This window comes from Tinamus guttatus, unplaced genomic scaffold (genome assembly GCF_059628265.1).
Source record: "Tinamus guttatus ecotype Peru unplaced genomic scaffold, ASM5962826v1 Tinamus_guttatus_pri_ptg000389l, whole genome shotgun sequence".
Lineage (NCBI taxonomy): Eukaryota > Metazoa > Chordata > Aves > Tinamiformes > Tinamidae > Tinamus > Tinamus guttatus.
This window is the reverse complement of record NW_028288923.1, coordinates 2020480-2043608: the sequence shown is the minus strand read 5'-3', so window position 1 is coordinate 2043608 and position 23129 is coordinate 2020480. Positions and strand designations below refer to the sequence as shown.

The following is a 23129-nucleotide window of genomic DNA, read 5'->3' as shown; positions in this document are numbered from 1 at the left end:
CACAAACACTTAGTTTTAGAAACAGATGCTGCATTTAGAGTAAAAATGATTTGTACCATTAATTTGTTATCTCAGTGAGAAGAAAGGAAATGATTTAAAAGTAGCTTGAGCCAAAAGAAAGCATCATTTCTCTTTTCAGGTCAGCAAATGAAGCAAAAAAAATATATCTATTTTCACTGATCTTTGAGTTCCTGGGCACATTGTTAGAATTCAAGAATGTGGATAGTCCTACCTGCTCACGTAATATATCCTGAAGAGAGCCAGTGTCTTCACTGCAATTGTTTGCATGCTTACGCATCTCATTAAGAGCAGAATAGGCTGGACTTGAATTTGATAATGTATTATGCTGAGATAATTACTGATTTGGGTGAAAATAGTGTATTGGTGTAATGGATCACATCAGTATTTTTAAATCAATCATTTCTTAAAGAAAATTTATGGCAGAATTCAACATTTAGTCAGGAAAGTGGCTCTTCATCTTGCCCATATAACAAACAACAACTGAAAATACAAATGGAAAAAAAATCAATGCCCTTTTTTCTTATTTCCTCCGTATTTCAGGCCCTTTCACAGTGAAGGTCACATTCACCTTCATTCATCCCTTATCTTCTGACATTTTTCAAGCCATGCCTTGTGCTCAGTGTTCATGCCTGGAGCATTGTGTGTCCTCAGCACATCCTTCAGGACAACATACAACTCTCTTATCTTCCTCCATTCAGAGCAGGCGCTGCAGTTTTGAGAGGCGCCTGCAAGCTCAGTAAAACAAAGGGGCACACAAGGTCAAACATCACTCCCCTGTTCTTCAGTTTTCGTGAACCTGAGCTGGAGCTTTGCTTGTTTTGTTTCTGTATGTGTATTATATATCTGGAATTACTTTAAATGTTACTGTTTCTAGAAGTGAAAAACTCAAAATACAACATAAACACACAAGCGAGAACATGTTGTGTAAAAACGTTCAAATTATTAATTTGTAGGTTTTTACAGGTAACTGGCTTTTGTTTGCAGTCTAAAAAGGAAAAGACGGTCAAACCAAACAATTTTTGTACTTTGTAGTATTTGACAACATTCGTTACAGTAAATTTTTAAACTAAATCAGAATTTCAAGTCATTGAAATATTTGAGCTGTTTTGCCACTTTAGCACATGAAGACTCCTGAAGTTCAAGAAAAGCTTTAATTTATTTGAATCTATATTTGATTGGGTCAGCTGGCTTTACTGTGGATAGGAAGAAGATTAGGTTAGGCAGTAGGTTAGCAAGAACTGAAAGTATCAAATAAATACATACCATAAGTCACTTCAATTGTTCTAAGCAATATATTTCAAACTTATAAAAATTAGAGACCTTACCATTTTTAGGAAACAAATTTTCCCTGCAGCTCCTATGTGTTCTTTTATTTATGTTTTCTAACACACATTCTTAATGCACTTCCATACTTCAGAATATGGTGCTTTAAGAGGCCCATAACAGGTGTAATCCTAGGCAAGATGTTGCATTATTCACTCCAGTCAGTTTAAGTTATTGATTATGGCATTTTGAGTTATTCATGCATTCCCTTTTTTTTCTTCTCCATAATCTAGAAAATGAAAATGAACAGGGAAAACGAGAGCACAGTCCTGGTTCTGCTTTCATTTCTTTGTTGAATGCAGTAGCATTTTGATAAGGGCTTTGTTTTCCTTCATAACAGTTGCTATTTCCATATCTTGCACATGATCATCCCTCAGAGAAGGCTGGCTGTATGCATCAGAAGTGTCAACCCTTGGCTTGATAAAAAAAATGCAGGGTTTTAATCTATAGACGTGCAGTGTTCTTCCTTTGTTATTATTTATTTTTATAAATGCCAAAATGAATGAAAAATATTCCTTAGAGAATTAGGAAATAATGAATGATTGGCATTTGGTGTACAGTTTCTTATTCTAGTGAGATTTTGGCATGCCATTCACTGGGAAATACAAGAGTATTGAATGACATCCACATTTACCAGATGGGCTACCAAGGTACACGATGTGTCAACACCTTTCCAAAATATCACTTGAAGCCAAATTCCATTCATTTGCAGCTGTACGATTCAGTGTTTCTGAATAAGGTATTGTATGCTCTTATTTTTTCCCTCTAAAACTGTTGGTGAAGCTACTGCTTGGTCTCTTTCTCCACGCAGGGAGTCTGTGTGTGGAGACGATAATTAGTGGAAATTAGGTGAGAGGAGCACCCACAGGTGAGTATGTGCTAGAGAGGGCTTCGTTCTATAGGGCTGTCTTGTGCCTTCTTACATGTTGATACTTAAGGCAATATGGATCCTGTAACATCTAGGAACTGGAACTGGTTCAAAGTGCAGCGGGCGGCCCGGTTGCCATTAAGGTGAATTCTGTTTAAGTCTTCATTAGTGTCTGTGTTGATAGCACAAAAATCCTCAGCAAGTTTGTGCTTGACACTGAGGGGATTCAGTTGATGTGCTGTGTAGGGCAACAGGGCTGCTCTTCACAGAGATGCCAGTAGGATGAAGAAATGGAAGAATGGACAAAAACTTCCCTGAAGTTTAGCAAAGTCCAGTCCTGCCCCAGGGACAGGAGAGGCGCATGGCAGGTACACGTAGGGTTGGCCAGCTCAGGATGCTCTGCAGAAAAGGTGCTGTGGTCCAGATGAACAGAAGGCTGAGCAGGAGCCAGCAACATGTGCCCGGGCAAACACAGGGGCAGGGAAGTGGGGGTTCCCTTCTGCCCTGCACCCCTGAAGCTGCATTGGGAGCTCCGTGTCCACTTTGGGTGCAAGGACAGGACAGAGAGAGCATCAAAGTGGCCCAGGTGATCTCCACTTCAATCTTATGAGTCTGTGAGAGCAGCTAGTAAATCCAAATTTCAGATAAATCCATGCTTATGGTATGAAAATTCTCTGTAGCCTTCAGTTTTTATTATTTTCATTTTGGTAGCTGGTTTTAGTTTCTCTGGTGTGTATTTTTGGGAGGATAAGAGTACTGCTTTTGAGGGCAACAGGCATTCTGAATTTAGTGATCCTGAAAATAAGTTGTTTAAAAGCAATATAAAATGACCTGATTCTTGTTTATATTAACATAATACCTTGGTGTTCAGCACTGGATTAAATGTCACTGTGCTAGATTCTATGTATGTCTATATTTATACTGTATACATATGCATAAAGAAGGCAACCTCTAATCAAGAATATAGAGTGAACATTAATTGATACACCTTGGTTCTGCGTTCCCTCCACTAAAAAGTTGCAAATATTTTAATTTAGCAAATCTGAGTTCATGCTACATTCCTTGAACTGTTCTTAATTAAGCTATCATTAAAAAAATGGCAAAGTCCAACTCAGCTGCATCATCCGCATACTCTGCATTACCTCTGTTCATTATAACAAAATGGGTCACGAGGGAAACAGGTCCGCTGTTACACTTTCTGTAAATTTTCTTTAATACCTAACCAATATCTTATTTGTTGTGATTTAATCCCTCTGCTTGTGCTATACTCCGTAGTCCTAGAAAGCAGATTGAGTACTCCCTTCGATTTTTCTCTCTTCAGCTATGTTTCTTAGTCTTTAATCACCTTTTTTTATTCCTTTCTCACTTCTGGATTCTCTCAGATTGGTTCATGTCTCTCCAATGTGTTGCCCACAAGTGGGCTTAAACCAACTGGTGTCTTGAGTGCTGAGCTAAGCCGAGGGATTTCTTTTTCTTTCCTGCAGGTTGTATTTCTGTTTGTAATCTCAGGATGGTGCTTCCCTTTGTGCAGCACCTAAGTGGTGATTCATGTTCAGTTTGCAATCCACTACAACTCTCAAATCCCTTTGTATGAAATTGCTATCCAGCCACTTCATTATGTGCTGATTTATCTAGATTTCTTAGTAACAGAGTAGTGGAGTGTTTGACACAGCTGCCTGGAACAGGTTTCATTTTTGGCCACTGACCACCTAAATATATATTTTTAGAAGGATGTACCAGCTGCTTGTTAGAGAAAATAGCTAGCAGCCAGGAAAATTCTGAGTTCAAATCCTAATTAAGCTACTGATTTGCTGCATAACCTTGGGTGAATCCCTCTATACAGCCATGAGACCCAAATCAAAACCTCTCAGTTGAACTTCTCTCTGTAGACAGATTAAAAAAAATGTCCAGGACAGACCTATGTACATCACCGACAGTAACATTCTGTTTGTGCTGAACTTCTAACCTGACCCCTGACACTTAATGCAAAATACCTCTGGGCCTTTTTCTATTCGTCTTGTTCCTGTTTGTTTGTGGCTGCATTGTGATTAACATTGATATATCTGCACAGTTATCTGAAGGAGATTTTTTCAGATCTGATTACCTATTTTATCATATGGAGTTTTTTTTTTTTTTTTTTTTTGTAGCATGAATAACAATGTATTTTATGAGAAAGTGAAATAAGTTTAACACTGATGCAGTAGCTCCAACAGAAAAGGAAATAAACACAAGGCTGTGAACCTAAGCCTTGCTGTACCTAGCCTGTGTGTAGAGGGCTAATGAGGGGGGGACAGTGGGGAAGAAGATGCTGCACAAAATACCTGGGAAACCTGAGCTCTAGTAGGGGAGGACACAGACATGAGAAAAATCAAAGCACACATCATTTCATATAGTTTGCAGGGACCTTGTATGGAATGTATTTTAAATGCCAACCATCCAGCCAAATAAGGCCTTAGAACGCCAGTTTTCACAAGCACTGGTTGATGTATTTGGCAGCTGAAGAGAGAGGAAGTCTCTGTGAAGTGTGCAGGATCCCTAATCAAAAGCGAGTACCAAATGCAGGCACATCTGCTCCCCTGGAACCTGCTGCAGCTGCAGCCCTGCAGTGTGACCCAGGTGGGGAATGTACCTGGCGCCGGAGCAGCAGTGTCACAAGTCGCTGTTGCTGGAGGAGAGATTTGCTGTCAGATGTTTGGAGACTGGTGCAACCAGCTGACAGCAACTCCACGATTCACAGAGGTGCCCCAAGTGGTAACCAGCCCATGTGGTTTTAAAGGTCAGGCTGTTCTTGAGAGCCGGATACCATCGTGCTGGCTTCACAGCAGAGCTGCGGGGCTGTAAAGCAGATAACTATGCAAATAAGCCTTTGCCACGATAGGAGCACAATCCAGCTCTTATTATTTACCACACTAGGGATTATGAGATGATCAAGTAAATGAGATGTGCCATCTTCACAAGATTTCTCGAATAGAACAGAAACAAGCGAAGTGAAAAGAGCAGGCAGGAGAAATTCAGACGGGAAAGATCTGTTGCAGTTGGCTGAGGTTGATTGTCTGGGTAGTTTTTGGTAGGGGGAGCATTTTTGTTTTACATATTTTGAATTATATTTCTGGATATTTGTTGTCATGGGGATGCTGAGAAGGCTGAGGGGAGTTCAACTAATGTCGAGAGAGGTGTTCAAATGAGTAGTGCAGGTATAGATTAGGAGATCTACCAGGGAGGCAGCAGAGTAGGAAAGTCTACATAGATAAGTGGAAGATGGTAACAGTGCTGGTGAATAACTTCAGAAGTCTCAAGTTAATTGGAAATGAGAAAAAATGGGCAATGTAGACACATAAGAAGAACAATAACAAAAAATGCCAGTTTTACATGAATTTACCTATGATTAGTTTAGCCAAAGATGATAAATACACTAGGAGTCATTTTTTTTAAAGCTTTTTCCTGTCTCTTGCATATTCTGTCTCTGAAAGTTAGTCCTGTGGAATATTTTTATTACATGCCACAAGGAAGGCTTGAAATACCCAAGTTAGCTGTAAACAAGCTGCCTTAACAGCAGAATCAGCTTTTCTCTGATAACCCCAAGGTCCACTGGACTAATTTACTTTCCAGTTTCAATAAATTTAGAGTTGGGGGAAACTGTGTACTGGGGGTACTGTGCAATGTAGATGTATTCTAGACTAGGTATTTTATCAGCATAATCACACGCAATTTTTTTTTTCTCATTGAGTGTTAAATATGCAGAGGATTCTGGGTTGATCATCTTGGCAATTCTGTCCTACGTAGAATGCTGTACGAGTTTCCTTTCAAGGCAGCGAGGAATAACTGACTTATGAAATACACTTTTGTACCCTGCCGATCACCAAATCATAGGCTAGCGGAGCGAGAGATTGTGCATGAGCAGGGCTCTGAGTAGGTGCTGATAGGAGGTGTTAAGAATGCTCAACTGTTCAGTTACAGACAAAGTTGTATACTGCCTAGATTGATATATGTGAGAATAAGTACTTATAGACAAGGTTTTCAAGAGTAGAAGAAAAAAAAAAACTATATGTGCTTGTATTCTTTAATGCAAGGTCATTTTAAGGTATGGAAGGATTTGGTCTGTTTCTCACCTCATGGATTCTTAGTAACTGCAGAGGAGTTTCTCATCACCTCTGCAGGTTCTCTCCTGCCATTTTGTCCACTTGTACCTGAAACTGCTCTACTTCAATCAGTGAGAATCATGATCTAATCATGATCTCCCGTCTTCTTTCCTTACAGCTGTAAGATCTCCTGCATTCTGAAGAGAGGTGCGCTGGACTAAGAAGGCTCAGCTGGTCTTCTGTACAGTAATGTACTGTCAGGAGATGGAATTGGCTCTTTGGAGCAGAGCTTGTAAAATGAGAGGTGTTACTATGTGTGGTGGTTGTATAACATGCTTCATCAACAGCACTAGACAGTCAGTAATTGCCTTGATTCAAATAGTGGTTGCCTTTGCTTTCGGTGCTGTTCCTGGAATTGTTATCTAAAGTGATAATTTCTAAGGTGTGGGCTAAAGTGAGCAGATTCATATCTGGCTTGCTGATCGACTCAGAAATGCAGAAAATAGCTTAGCCATAATGTGCAGTAACTTTTGCTTAGAGAGCTTTTACTTGCCCCCTCTCTCTCTTTGACATTAAATCTCTTTCTTTTAACATTATGTTTGCATACGTACATGTCTGTGAGGAGCTGAGGAAGGGATTATGTAATGTATCTCCAAGTATAGGTAAGCTTGGTTTTGAGCAAAATCTCTTTTGACTGATTCTATAACTATTTTTGTTAGCAAGCAGAATTTATTGCAACCTTATTTACTTCAGAACAAATTTGCAGCAAGTAAAAATAACTGGCCACAAAAGAATAACAATGCAGTCGCTGAATGGAGAAGGATTAGTAAATGATTTGCTGGGCTGGCTAAAGTTCCAGAATATGGTGATTTATCCCTGAGGTAAGTAGGCCTTACAGAAGTCTATTAATGTTAGTTGCACATAAGCAGTAGTCAAATGAAGAGGTTTTTAACCCCAGATTTGGAACTGATCTCTCTTCCATCTACATGGTAGATGCCCAAATCACCTTGCAATATTTAACCCTTGTAAGATTGAGTACACTAAGAACTAATACTAAACTACTATGCTAAAATTATTTTGTCTTGTAGTAAGTTCAGTCAGAATAACAGCATTACACAGACAGCATAAACTGCACAGACAGCGTACATACATTCAACCACCTAAACTGGCTGAAAAGTAGTGAAATGTCTAGGGAGTTAGAGCTGAGTATTTTATGATTCCTGAATCACAACTCCCAAGAATACCTTACAGCATTTCTGGAATCTCATAGTTATTCCAGACCCAGGTTAAACTCTGGCCCCAGGCCTTTGACTCTATCGTCTTTTCACTTAATAATTTTTTAGAGTAAAATTCCCAGGTTTTCATTCCCTTCTTAGAGAGAACTACCTTTCCTTTGTCTGTTTTCTCTGCTAGATGCATGAGACTTAGTAAGTAAAAAATACATCAAGTGACTACAGAAATGTTCTTTTGTAGTATAAAGGAAGCAAAATGTTTTGCAACTTAGGCACACAGTAGGGAATATTCTTAATATGTTATTCAAGGCAATTGTTTTCCTTTATTACAAAATCCTGGGAATGACACTGATGTAAACAATATCTAGTGAGAACCACGTCTTGGCTGGTGGGTTACTGAGAACACCTATTTAAGCCAATGTGAGTAGCAGTCACTCATCATCTCTCAGGATTTGACCCATTATATAAACTGAAAAAGTATGAATTGCACAATACACAAAATGAAGAGAAAACAACAAGCCTCATACAATGCACAATTGCACCCTGGTAATAGGGAATGAAGAGAAGAATAAGCTCTCGCTCTGGCTTATCTGCCTGAAATAGCTGTACACTCAGTGTTTTCAATGGTTCATCTGAATAATGTTAAATTCTGAACTCCGGTGAACGCTCATTGCTCATTGTTTTCCCAGATAGCCACATATCATTCTGTTTCATCCAGCCAAAATGATCACAGATGTATTTTACTTGAGATTTTCACAACTGTTTATGTTAGCAGCAGCTGATAACTCTGAATAAAATGTGTCAAATTGCTTTCAAGACCAGCCACTTCACTCAAACACAAAGGCAAACATTTGAGTCTATTTACAGCTTGAAAATCTCCCCAGAGAGCACAGCTGCCTTCAGGACCATTAGTTATGCACAGATTTAGTGGCAGTGAAAAGAGCCCCTCTTTTGCTGTCCTCAACAAGCTTAAAGGCTGATGACCTGATTTTCCGATCTTGACTTGTAGTAGAAACAAGTTCACTTGCAAATCTTGTTGAGACCAGTGAGTGCGCAGCAGTTACGAGCTGGCTCTCAACTTAGACTCAAGAGTCGAGATTAAATTGGGCATGAAGCTAAGAAAGAAACTTCTGTTTAAACAAGGTGGAAAGACGGGACTTCCCTGGTACATTGCCCAGCTCAAAAACTTTGGAGAATCTTACAGCGTGGCAGATTTTTGGGTTCTTTGTTTTTGTGTTTTCTAAAGAAAACCTAATTGAAGTCACATTTAAAAAAGAAAACAGCCTTGTAATAAGTTTTATACTAATACAAGTATTAAAGCACCGTTTATTACTTACAAAATTAAGAAGAATGTTCAGAATATGTGACCTACAATTCTTTCCTTGAATCTCAATCTGAACAACAGCAAGAGATCAGAAAAGGAGAAATATATACAATTATCTTTGCTTATATTCAGCCATGACACTTTGGAACTACATAGGCAGGCAGGAATCATGACTGGCAGACTCCAAAATCACTCTTGCCTGAAGGACAGCAAATAAAAAACAAACAAACACCTCAAAGCACGGGCTTTGGATCCTAAAATTAGCATAAAATAATATTTCAGAGATGTCTTGTGTGAAGCTATAGCTGTGGTTAAACAGGATTTAGCAATATAAACGCTACTTCCCCTGGGGTTTGTGGTTGAGTCATCTTAATTTGTGCTGGGTGGAAAAGCATTCTGCCAGGTCCTAGTCTACAGTGCTGTACACATTTCTCATTTTAAAAAAACAGGAGCACTTAGTATGTGTTGTGTATATGCAATTGTGTAAATACCAAGATCAGACCTTCTACTTCTTATTAAAATCACAGTAATGTATTAGAATGTATCTTTTCTCTTTATGGCTTCGTATGGCACAGCTAGAAAGAAGAAAGACAGAATATGTCTATGACTATTGCATCTTCTTTTTTCTGTAAATAAGAATATAAGGCCTGTCTTTTTCACTCTTTATGCTGTATTTCTCTCTGGCTATCCTGATGGATGCTGAACATTTAATATAAAACATTGAATCCTTTCAAATCATGGCAAATGGAAAATGATCATTTTGGACAAGGACTCTGGTTGGTGCATTCCAGCCTGAGTCCAGGGCAGGTTTCTTGTCTTTTCCCCCAAGGCTTTTTTTTTTTTCCTTTTATTTTCTTCTTTCTTTTTTTTGGTGCCTTTAAAAAATACTCATCTTAAGACTTACAGAACGGACTAGAACCTTTCCAGGAAGAACCTTCTCACTTTGTTGGTCTGTAATATGGATTTTAAAACATTTATAAATAACTACCAGACTAGAACAGTTCTTTCAGAGACAGTCTGCACATAATACACAGTTTTAGAGTTCTCATTTAAATGTATTATTTACCAGAGGGAGACAGGAAATTACTGCTTCATACAAATTCCTGTCTCAGGCAGATATTACGCATTCTGAGAAAAGTGCAAAACATATTATTTACCTTAAAAGGACCACTAAAATATTACTCAATTCCACCTGAGCCGTCTTATGCCTGCAATTAAACCATAGTCAGGTACTTATTTGTATAAGCTGCTCTGAATATGAAATACTGAAATATGAATAAAGCATCTACATTATCGGTATGTTTTCTTTGAAGTGAATGTGAACTATATAACAAAAAGAAAAGTAGATGAATGCCCGCACATATCAGAATTTTGTTACCAATGACAATCTGTTTCTTAGATGAAAATTTCTAGCCAGATATGTAAGTAAACCCTTTCATTAAATTAATATACCTCAACATTTTATATTTGACTCTTAAGAATGTTCTCATGTTTTCATGTCAATGCTGGTGCTCCTACACTGTGCCTCCTTTTGAATGGCCGAGGAAAGCACAATGCTTTCTATTTTAAATTTATTAATTTACCAGACGCATTTGTGATTTCTCATAAGCAATCCTTAGCATCCTAATACTTTCAGTACTTTTCAATACTTTTTTTCCCAGTGGAACAGAGGAACAGAAACTAGTCAGCAAACCAAGCTCCTTTTCTGATGAGCAGGAAACTTGATAATCCTTTACGCACATGTAAGACCCTCATCATAAAAACACTTACAATTTTCTTTTTTTTTTAGGAGCTGGAATGGCATACAGAAGAATCAGGTTAATCATCACTGTAATAGTGTGTATTGCTACTGAATGACTGTTTTTCTCAATATCTTATCTATGCAGAGCCTATCAGATTTTTTGACAATTTTTTTATTATTATTTGTCAGAAAATATCGCCTTATCAAAAACAGAACTTTACTGGAACACGCCATGTTTAACAGAAGATTTTTTGGATGTGAAAAGCATTTTCCCAATTTGACTTTGTGGTATGAAAATCAGAGTAGGGATTTGGGTTTTTCTGGGGTAGTGGTGTTATCAGCAGCCTACAAGTGGACAGTTTTTAGGAAATTCTCTTTTTTTTTTTCCTTTTTTTTTCTTTTTTTTAAATTTTTTTTGCTCTTGGTGTCTTGAGTTTCTATTTCAGAGTAGCATGCAAGGATTTTGAAATCTCAGTGCTCTGTGGGACACTGAATTTCCCCTCAAATCTGTTTCTAGTAATGCTTCTTCCCTTCAGCCGCCCTCTGAGATGCCTCAGATGTGGATCAGTCATCTCAGCTGAGCTGAGAACTTGGCTCAAATCTTCTGAACTCTTTTGAAAATGGGTGAGGAGGGTAAAGCCCTGGTGAAAGGGTACAACAAGAGAAGAAAAGCTTTTTGGTAGGTGGAATTATCTCCGTTTCTTGGTAATAACTGACAAATTTGCAGAGCAGATTTGTGCCGATTAGCAATTAATTTTCTATGTGGAACATCTCTTCTTTCAGACAGCAAAATTGGGCAGTGCCATGTAAAAATGATGCTTTATAATGCCTTTTTTATGTATTCCATTGAAAAGAGCTGCTTGGGGTAGTAGCCCTCTTTTACAAGGGCTACTCTAAATTATTTCCATATTTGGTTTTATTCCTCTTTGTTTGCAATCAAAAAACTTGAAAAAGGACAAGAACGTTCACACTCTGGCATATGAAGTGTGTTATAGCAGAAGTGTGGCGTATGGACCACAAATGTGGATAATTCGTTTGCTGTTGAAGGAAATACCCCATCCATGAAGTAGCAATAGTGGTAACACACCGATACTGAAAGCCTATGAAACAAGTTAATATCTTTCAATAAGATTAACCTAGCAGGGATGGGTTTGAGAATATTCGTTAACTTTATTCTCAGCCCAAATATGTTTTCATGTAAACTGTGCATCTTATGCTCAGAAAGTTTTACTTTCCATTTATTTATATTATTTTTTATCTGATTTTATTATTAATTCATTGTGTATTATTATTTATTAATTTATTAATATTTCCTTTTTTTTTACTTTAACTTTTGTGGACTTCTGAAATCATATTAATGTTTCCTACATTAATAAAAGGTTGTTTTACAACTCATTTCTATAAGAAGGTTATTAAATGTAGTGTGAGTATGCAATCAAGAAACTTTTTAATGTGTTCCTATTAATATAGCTTTCTTTTTCACCTAACAAAATCAAAAGGAGAAAATCCTATCATCAGCATCACTAAATCCTTCTTTAAGATTTAATTGATCCTAGCCTTAGAACAAGATTATAACAACAGTCCTACATGGAGATAACGTCTAGACAATTTTGGCTCATCTCAGCCCTTCATTTTAGATTAGATCTGGTCATATTCAGACACATAACTATTCTGGTAGATAATATATACTTATCAGTGTTTATCTGTAGTTAAGATGCAAGAATTTCTTTTGTTTTCTTTGATTACAGCACAAGTAATGCCAAATATGTTCGTAGACTTTGGATGATAGAAGTCGTATAGTCATTGAATGTACAGCATTCCAAGCTAAGGATCAGTTCTCCCTAATGAGGAATCCTTTCTCACAGGGGAAACTTGTGCAGTCAGTCACAAAATCTTCAAGCATCCTTATGTTTCTGGCTGTAGTTAGGTATTCAGCTTGCTTCATTATTCTTTCATTTCCGTTCAATAGAAACTTGAATGTATAAACACTATTCAAATAGTGCTTTGTCAGTGAGCGAATTATTTTGGGAAGGATACCACTGGAGAAGAATTAGCATAAAAGATGACGAAAAGATTTAATTCATTTCCGCAATATCAGTGCTTGGATCTGTGAAGCTGTAAATACAGTCTTCCTAAGAAGGAGTAAGTTAGTAATGTAGAGAAGCCAGAATTTACACGCCAGTGATAAAATAATAATAGAGATAAGATTCTGTACCTCAAAAACTGGAGTCTGTTGTTCGCTTTCAAAACTCTTCCCAGTCAAGTTCAGTGTATGTTCAGTTTTCATGGCTCCCTTTTTTTTTAATGCACATATATGCACATTTACTAGAACATATAACTCTACCATCTGAATAAAGTGGTATGCAGTGATATTTTGTGGTATCTTTTTAGTATAAGTATCCAAAGTTATCCAGTGTATTGCTTTTCACAAAGGAAAAAAATAAGCCTCAAAGGATGTAATATTTGTTTACCCCTGGATCTTTTTCATTGTTAGAACATTTTGCTTTGCATTATTAGTTAATAGCAAGGGAAAATGGAGAGTAAAATTGCTGTCGCATAAACAAACCTGTGACACAAATGCCTTTAATATCCCAAATGATGTTGCTAGAGATTGTGTAATTCACTTTTTGCCAGGTCATTTTTGAATAACACAGTACTTGTGCTTACATGGTTTGCCTGCCATACTAATGACAGAATTATTTAGTGGTCTTATGTTAAACATGTTGAATTTGATGATTAAACTCCCTTTGGCCTAAGTATATAGAATGGATGTAGGAATAAGTCCTAGATTGTCGAAGAGATTAGTGCTGTGTAGCTAAAAATCTACTTTTGTCTGCCACAAAAGAAGCATTCTCTTCCAGTAACAGTTTCTGGTTGGAGGCTGAGAAAATATTTTCCTTAAAATGCTCTCAATATATGTTCCTAATATGCCCTAACTTGCAATAGGGCTTGAGAACATTATACACATCCTTCTTATAAAGAGCATCATATAAAAAAACAGACGTAGTAGCCGTGGCTGCTGAAACAGTTGTTCTCTTTCCTTGTAAGTGTTCATTACTGTTAGCATTAGTTACAGAGAGCAAGCAAAGGTCATGTCTTCACATTTTTCTGCTTAAATTATACAATATTTCCTACAAAATATGGATTTTTAGGTGTTATAATTATTGCTGTATAATAATTTCTTTATGTCTCCAAGGCATTAGTTCCTTAAAGCGACTGTTTTAACTGATTGTGTGTGGATGTTAGACAGAAAGCAGAGGCGCAGGATAGGTTTTATTCTCTTCATGTTACAACTAATTCACTGAAAGTAGCACTGAGCCCAGTAAATACTTGTATTGTGCTAAACTTAAATCTCAAATCACTAAGATTTTCTTGCCTTTTCTGTATACTTTAGATCTTCCTTTCCCTTTTATTCATATGCAGTGAAGCACATCAGTATGTTTAACTTTTTGCATCTGCTTCAGACCCAGTGCCCAAGGATATCTCTCTAATTAAGCCTGTTTTTTACCCAAGTCCTGTTTTGCATAAGGATGGATATGCATCAGTAGCTTTTCCTTTTTTTTTCTTTTTTTTTTTTTGTCTTGTCTCCTAAGTTGAAGCCTTATTTCATTCCTGTAATAACCAGTGGTTATTCATAGTGATTTCATTGACATGATTACTAGTTCCTTCCTCTTTATTCGTTCTTTCTGGTTTATATCTCTGTTTTGAATAACTAAATGTTTGAGATATATAGATATTAGAGTAAGTTAATTGTTAATATCCTTTGATAGGGGTGGCTACACTTCTTTCATTTTGATGCTGATCATCTGTGGAGTATAAAGATGTTAATATTAAATAGTCTGCTGTATTTATCCCAATCATAAATTTTACAGTCAACATGTTGCTTACTTAGCCATGACATATCCCCTGCATATTCTCGTAATCAAGCTGATTTTATAGTCAGTGAAATTGTAGGGTAAATTTGCAGCATGCTTAGATATAGTGGTGGTTGTTTTTTAAAAGTCTGGGACAAGGGAAGTGGCTCTGCCGTATGTATGATGTATAAACTTGCACAAGATATGTAACCAACACTATATAACCTAGTAATTGAGGTTAGAAGCTGAACTAGTGGCCTTGGTATGCTGTTCTGAGAACCTAGCTGCTGTTGATAGTATGAGGGTTGGGGCTTTCATCTGTGTTCCCCCCGAATTCAATTTAAGACTGAGTAGTCAAGTACCGGTACAAACTTTGGTTTCCACTTTGCTGTTTTTGGAATGAGAGTAACTTGTACAGCTAGTGTTTGCCAGTAAAATGAACAGCAACATTCATTCTGAAGTTCACTTCCATTCTGTTTTGTTCTGTGTTGGAGTTTACTGCAAACATCTTCCTCTGGAAAATACAACATACATGCAAGGCACTGATGATGTCTTTCTGGTCTGAAATACGTTCTGGCTATTCCACATGCAGTAAGAGCAAAGCTTTTGAGAAGTACGTGACTTCATGTATATACTGTACCATTGCTTTCTGCAGACTATAACTGATGCCTTTGGGAAACAGTGCTTTCATTATAGACAGTGCAGGGTATAGCTGCACTGTAGCTGTTTCTGTGGAACATGGAATGAATGATTCTTATATACAGGTCAGCCAGAAGCACTGAATGTGCTGCACGGACATGCATCAGCTATGTAATATATGCCCAGTTTCTTCCTGAAAGTGCAGTGGAAAGTGCTCTGAGATGGAATATTATGAAGTTTACTTTTGTGATCACATCTGGAATTTCTGGACATGGCTCAACAGGTCAAAGACATTGGTCTCGTAGACTTAACAAACTGGGAAATAATATCATTTTTTTTCTGAATGTGAACATTCTGTTTTCCGAAGCAGCTATATCAAGAGCGTGTAACAGCTCTCTTCGGAGGGCAGGTGTAGCACGTGTCTTGTTTGTTTTATATCTCTGTATCACAGAGTCAAAGAATGGTTGAGGTTGGAAGGGACCTCTAGAGATCATCTAGTCCAACCCCTTGCTCCAGGAGGGACACCCAGAGCACGGAGCACAAGGTGGCATCCAGGTGGAAGATCTCCAGACAAGGAGACTCCACAGCATCTCTGGGCAGCCTGTTCCAGTGCTCTGTCCCTCACAGGAAAGAAGTTCCTCCTCATATGGAGATTAAACTTCCTATGTTTCAACTTGTACCCGTTACTCCTTGTTCTGTCACCGGCCAAGGATATGTTTAGAATATAAAATAAAGCTGGGCAAAGAAGCAGTAAGAAAATAATGCATATGTGCATGAATGAAAAATCTAGGCTTTTCTATGCTCCTAAATTGCTAAGTTAAGTTCAGGTGCAAAATCCTTCCAGTTAAATAATTAGGAGCTCCCAGAGGTGGGTTGTTTGGTATAGTTCAGCTTTTCATTGTGAGGTTTCTTTGTGTACCCTTGCGTGCAGGCATTTGGATGCACGTGCCCTGATATGGCAGTTACAGACTGATGAGGCACAATTCCTTCTCCACCGTGGCTTTGCATATGACATTCAGTTCTTTCCATAGTTTGGAGCTGGGATATTCCTGCCAGATACCAACACAAAGGGATGGAAACCAGGAGACAAGTGATGCCTCCTTATTTCTAGCAGTGCTGCCTGACTGCTGCAATACCCACGTGGAGTGGCTCTTCAGGAAAAATATCCAGGGCTTGTAAGTGCTTATTGTGCTTGGAAAAGTTCAGAGGATTGGGTAGCATAATGCTTACTGATGTGTATTGCACTCTAAAACATTTTATGTTTTTAGCACAAACTTAATTTATTGTTGACAGTGACAGTGTTTCTGTTTATTTCACTGTGTAATCTTTGTCTGATTTCAAGTGTGTCTGTAAATACTCATGGCATTTTGGCAAACAAGTTATTAGCACTTTCAAAGATAAAGATATCAGAGCTTTTTCAAAGGTTAAGTCTTCTTGGAGAGCAAAGTGCCTCTTGAAGATGGAGGCCACTTCTTCCCTTTGAAGATAATCAAAATATGGAGAGTACTTAGTCCCGAACAAAATGATCAGGGTGGCATAACTAAAGCTTATTGAATTTGTGCTGAGGATCCCAAAAATGGCAGTTCCATTTGTTCCATGCAGTTTTATCCTCTAATTCCTAATCACAATTCTGTCTTATTGTGCACAATGAAAAGACTAATTTGACTAAATCCATTCATAAATGACAAAATCAATAGTTCTCCTTTTGAAAGTCACTCAGCATACAGAATATGAGAATTTATGGTTAGTTTACTGCTGTCATGGATGGGTCTCTCTCTGGTAGTAACTGATAAAGCCGCTTTTGAAGTTGAACACTCTCAATGAAGTACTTAAATCCATCTTAATGTACCCCAGGGAAGCAAGTCTGAATTAACCTAGTACCTCAGTTTTGCAGCAATAATAAGGTGAAAGGGAGTATGCAGCAAAAACTGATTATAATAAGTGATACAAAAGGAGACAGCAACAATGAGGCAGAAATAGAATGGGAACTGGGATTAAGGGATCTCTCACCCAGACATGTGCAAAAATGTGGAAAATTAATGTTGTATTGTTTAGCTAACAGCTGTCAAGTCATTCAAGTCATTGTAATGTGTGGTATGCTTGCTTTCCTCTTCCCCCTCACCAAGAGTGTATTAGAAATCATATTCCCTTTCTTCTGAAGAATAATCAAGTTAATCCTTCCTTGCATTTCTTTTAAGACAAACTCATAGTAAAGGCTGTCTCTGCATTTGTCAGAATATTAACATACTGCAAAACTTTGATGTTAAACTGCTATTTGATGAATGCTGTTAAAAATCACTTAGGGGCTAGTTTTCACTAGCAGTTGTTTTTGTGTGTCATAGAAGATATGAAGGCTACAGATAATACCCTTGTACGCTTGTAATCAGAGAAAACCTCTTCTTGTGGCATCAGGTAAATACCAAGACTCATTCTGATGCCAAATGAGAGCAGGGAGGAATTGTATGTTCTGCCTATTTCATTAAAATAAGGTTTTGTCTATAATCATTACTCAATAGAAGTGAAAAGATACAAGAAATGTATCTTTACTAAGCAGACAGAAAACCAGTATTATAAAACCTCCTTACACTCTGGTGCCAGGATATGCCAGTGTCGCACCATTTGGAAATCTGTCTCTTTTGGTCCAATCCCAGTCATTCTGTTTCATTGCTGTCTTTATACACAAGTCTTAGTATTAATAAGCTGTATTTGGGATTGGAAGGATTTAGAAAATTTACTAATATTCATTTTTAAAATGGTGCTTAAAATTAATATATTTTAAATGATAGTATTTAGATTCATTTAAGATTGTTTAATTACATATATTTAGGTAGATTATTTTCACTGAATCAAACTTTCGCCCGTGATAAAACAGAAATCCAGATATGTTGCTTAGACATTTTTATTCCCTGTAGAGTCAAACTTTTTCTTTACAATAGACTGAATTTATACGTGATATCTTTTAACCCTTAGTGTCCCCTGGGAGACAACAATAGTGACAGATGTTTTCAGCATTTGCTGAACACTAGGGAACAATCATTTTCATTCCTGACTGTTCCTATTACACTTGATGAAGTCCTGCACTTTGTGTGATGGGGGTAGCTGACATACCCGGGGAACAATATGCACATTTTTAAGGACAGAAAACACAGAGCAAAGCGTTGCGTACATTTCACTCTGATATTTGTCATCTCTGAGACAGTGCTAAGGCTTTATTAGCTTTTTGGATATGTCATTTGAATCTTCTGAAAATAAAAAAAAAAAGAAATTGAAAATATTCCCAGAGTAACTTGTATTCTTCTAGCAGGCTGTTCAGGAGTAATGAGATCCTGCCTTGCAGCAGCACTCGATTTTAGGAGTGTGCTTCCTCCATTTGAGTGACTTCACTCAAAAAATAATGCAAATCCATTAACCATTTGAAGTCTTCCTCATTCCAGATGTCCATCAAATAGGGAAACTCACAACTGTTTAATAGCCTTCTGATTTTTGGTTTTTTTTTAAAGTAATTGTATTTTTTAAAGTAATTGTTTAATTACTTTTAATTTTTAATTTTTAATTTTTTTAATTTTAAAGTAATTGTTTTTTTTAAAGTAATATGTATTTTTTTTATTTGTTGTTGCTCTGGATGAGCATATGATGAAAGACGGTATTTATTTGGGAAAGTAGATGGAACATTCATCCTTTCGCAACTTTTAGGACCCTTTGAGTCATGGTAATTCAGCCAAAGCAGTTGTTTCTTAAAGACCTAAGGCTGTTTCCATAGTGATTTGTGTTTATTATTTACCCCAACACTTAGTTTGATAGGACTAGCAGTGTTTAAGTGCTCTGAAATTAACCTCCTCAATTTGAAATATGTGCACCTTGTAATCTCCTAATATTCTCAGCACTGCCCCTCTTCTCTGTATTGTCACTTCAGATCCTCCGTGCTCTGCACGGTGTTGTTCTAAAAATTTCTTTTTATGACTCACCCTGCAAATTAGCACTACATTGTTCCACATCACTTAGTTACGTTCTCCCTGTACTCATTACAGCATCCCCTGTGGGTCGTGTTGCAAAATATCCGAGATACTTGAAACAAGACACAAGGGGACATAAAAATTCAGGGAAAAAATAAATAAATAAAGTGAAAGGAAATGTTTTCATACCCAAGTACAATTGGCTTTTTATTGATTTTTTTTTCCCCACGAAGGAAAATTATTTTTTAAAGTCCCCTGTTTATCGTCAGTTATCAATTCAGTTAAAAAGCTGCCGAGCTGCGTTGCAGCCCGCGAGGAGCTGCTGCTGCGGGTGCTTCGCCTGCGAGCAGCGGGAGCCATCGCAGCACTTTGCGCCGAGCGCTCGCTCCGCCGGGCTCCTGCAGGACCGTTCCTGCAGGCTGCCTGCCAGGAGGGCTCTGCTGCTCTTCGAGGAGGAAAAAAAAAAAAATTGTTCAATTATTCCTTTTCCTTTCATATTTTGCTGAACGGAGGAAGTTTCTAGACCTTTGTATGCCACTAAGCAAAACCCACTGTGCAAAACAAGGCTGGACTAAGGCATAAATATCCACCTGCACTGATGCTGGCCGCAGTCTGTCTCTCAGCTGCCAGTTGATGAGAGGCTAATCCACTGAAGTCTGGCTTTGATCTGTTAAAATATTCTTTCTTCAGCCAACCTAATGCTGGAATAGCTGATATTAGACTGTTTTCGTTGGTTTATAAACTGTAATCAACCTTGACCCAGGCTTTCTACTCGTTCCGCAACTCTTCCTCCCCATGGTCTTTAGATGTGTTGAAAGAGGACTTTTATAATGATTAGAAAGAAAATATCAACCACAAGCAAGTGGCACAGTACATATGAAATGGATTTTATAAAGAAATACTAATTTTTCTCCAACAAGTAATTTTCTCATCAATCTGTATTGTATTGTTCTTTGTTTTGACAGGACTGGTGTCAGTCCCTGCTTTTGTCTTGCTATTTGTAGTTTCTTAAGACTGCCATCATTGCTTAGCAATAACCTGTGCAACGTTATTTTCAAGAGGGCAGCTTCAACTTAATCAAACACAATCTTCTTTCCTTAACAATATCTCCCACACACTGTGCTTGCTATATTGTGGTTCTGCTGTAGTCCTGTGGTGCAAGGATGTTAGATAAAGAGGCAAATGCTCAAGTCTACATCCTCTGTGCATTGTGGATACAAATTATGACCCTTTCTCTTTTTTTCTTCCCCAAAGATTTCCCAGCTGAACACTTCAGCTGGCAATGCAGTTGGAGAGATGTGTTAGCGGCAGACAGCACAGGAGAAAGCCAGGATGATGGTGAAGATGAGCACAAAGAACGTAAAGCTGGTACAGCCAGTGCATGAAAAACAAACACTAGGGATGGTAAAACAGGTATGGATGCTGGAAAGGCTTTGCTTGTTCAGTCTGTTTGGGTTTTGTTTGTTTGCCTGTTTTAGAAGCATGCATTAGAAAGGCTAAAATGAGTATCAGTCACCAGGGACATTTTGAAGGAATCATAATATACCTTTGTACATGTGGATTGTTTAAATGGCCAACACAAAGATGGAGAAAGAGCTACTTAAGCAATGGCCTGGATACAGCAAGAAAATCTAAGAGAGAATGTAAATAGGCAGAGACTGCAAATACAAGCACTGAGGCTAGTGCAGAATTTTCCTTTGATGACAAAAGCAAAAGGAGTTTTAACAGTGCAGTTGCTTAGTTGTCATTGGCCAAGATTTTCGAAAGTGAATATGCTTTTTCTCACACCTTGGTTTTAGAGCCACAGGATGTAACAGATGCTGAAAGATAGATATATATTGATTTCTTAATCATATTTTTTTATTTGAAAGCCCATAGAATAAATGCATCTAAAACATTGATAGCTTTTTTCAGACATTAAGCAAATGGTGGCTGAATATTACTAACACTGTGAGACATAAATTATTTTACCAGCCCCTCTGGCCACTCAGGATTGAAACCCAGTGAACCTAATGTTGTGTACAAACACAGACACAACAAAAACATCCTGTGAAGAGTTTACTGTTTAAGAGCACAGACAGAGTATGAAAGGTGTGAATATGAAGGCTATCTCAACCTGCTTATATAAGCTAGCTGGAGGGAGGTTTATGTTCTCAGAATATAAAAGAATACATATTTGTAAATAATATGTGGTTGTTTGCAGTCTAAAATAGAGGTATGTGTCAAGTCTGATCTCTCTAGCCTTCTGGAGAGTCAGTTAACAGGGCCTCAACCACCACCCACAATAAATTAGAAATGTGTTCTATTTCTGAGGCCAAACACATTCAACTTACAAATTTTCACTTGTGTTTTAAATTCAATTTTGCATACATATTATTTTGTGAAAAATAGCACCAGTATAAAGGATAACTCAACCAAAAAATGAATAATATATCTTTTCCCCACTCTTCTGATTATGAATCTGACTATGAAAATAATTTTAAAGCTTTGTGGGATTATTTTTTTAAGGTGTACTGTATTTATCATTTTAAATACGCTGATAGTAAGCATATTTTAAAATGTTATAGCGTAATGCATCAGGTTACCTAATATTAATTTACTTTTTATAGTTTATTTAATATAGTATTGATTGCATTAGCATTTGGATTAATGACCTTTTAAATGCTCAAAGACTAAAGTAGTTGTCTAGTAAACTGGGATGACAGTCATGAGGCTGAAATATTTGGCCAATCAGCTTTTTAAAAATAAATTAAAGATTCTGTAGACCAAAGCAATGTTGAGAATTAGGGCTTTCTAATGAGATCATCAGTTCTAAATCAATACCAACAGGGTACACACATTTTTGTTTGATGTTCGCTATGGACTTGAGAGAATTTCAGTAATCAATCACTGGCATTCTGACTTGCAGAGGCAAAAGGGTCTACCTCAGTGAAATTATAAAACTGCAAAGTGTAACCATGCACTTGTATGAGGAATGGAAACTGGACTGTTTCCAAAAGGGAATAGGTAAGCTTTCGTAAATACGTGCAAAACTCTTTGAAAATCATACAGTGGATTGAATTTGAGGCTGATTCTTTGTAAAAATAAGGGGCTACAGAATTTGCTTTATCTGAGCCTACACAGGAGGAAAATCTCAGCTGTGTTTTTCTCTGGTGAGCATAATATAATTTAAGAGAATAAAAAATACAATCATGATGATGGCAGGGCATTCAGGAATGAACAAACCATAACACGGCAATATTCCCACTCTAGGTATAAATATCTAAGTCCACTTTTGCAGTGCTCAGTAGACTTAATGTTGGAATGCTTATCCATATCTTTAATTGATCATAGCAGTTAAAATGCATAATGAATGCCCTGAATGCTTCCTAACTTGGCCGGCGGGGGGGGTCCAACTATGAGTCCTGCGTTCGCTGGTTAAGCCTGGCTCTGTTTTACGTAATCCAGTTAGTACAATCTGTGGGGTTTTCCTTTCGGGCTTTCCTTTTCCTAGATTTTATATATATACCTACATATATCAAGACTCATTGTTCTTCTGTTCTCTGGTGGGTATCCTTAATAGCATTTTAGTGAAGTTGCAGTCATTATCCAAAAACAAAACTGGAACTGCAATTTGTCTAAAGCACCAAGAATTTGTAGAATGTTGTTTCCTTGTTCTCTTAAGGACCATGGATCCCAAGGGAAACAACATGTACAGTAGCTTGATCTGGCAATCTGGCAGCACACCGAGAGATACAGAGGGCAAAGCAGCTTTAAGCCTCCTTTCTGCTGTCAGGATTCTGTGGGTGACTCCGTGTAGCGTAGGCAGCTATAGGGACTTCCTAGCAAATGCACCAAAGACAGAAGGGGCACAGATAAATGCTGTCTTCAGCTGATTAACTGTACCCTAATAAAGTTTCTGCTGTGTTCATAAAATTATGGGAAACAGTGTTTCACTAAAACACCATTAATTTTTAAGTATTGTTTCCAATATGAAATATTTTTATTTTGGCTATTCATTTTTAATGACTAAATAATGCAACTCAGCAGAACTATAGAAAGCAAACCAAGTAAAAATGAAGCTATTAACATCAAATATTTGCATAAAAGCCATAA

The 23129-nt window shown here is 37.5% G+C and overlaps 1 long non-coding RNA gene across 1 annotated transcript in view; it reads right to left on the bottom strand.

Moving 5' to 3' along the window:
• The window catches only part of LOC148593462 (uncharacterized), a 624849-nt gene that overhangs the window by 42077 nt on the left and 559643 nt on the right, over positions 1–23129 (bottom strand). The window lies entirely within an intron of this gene.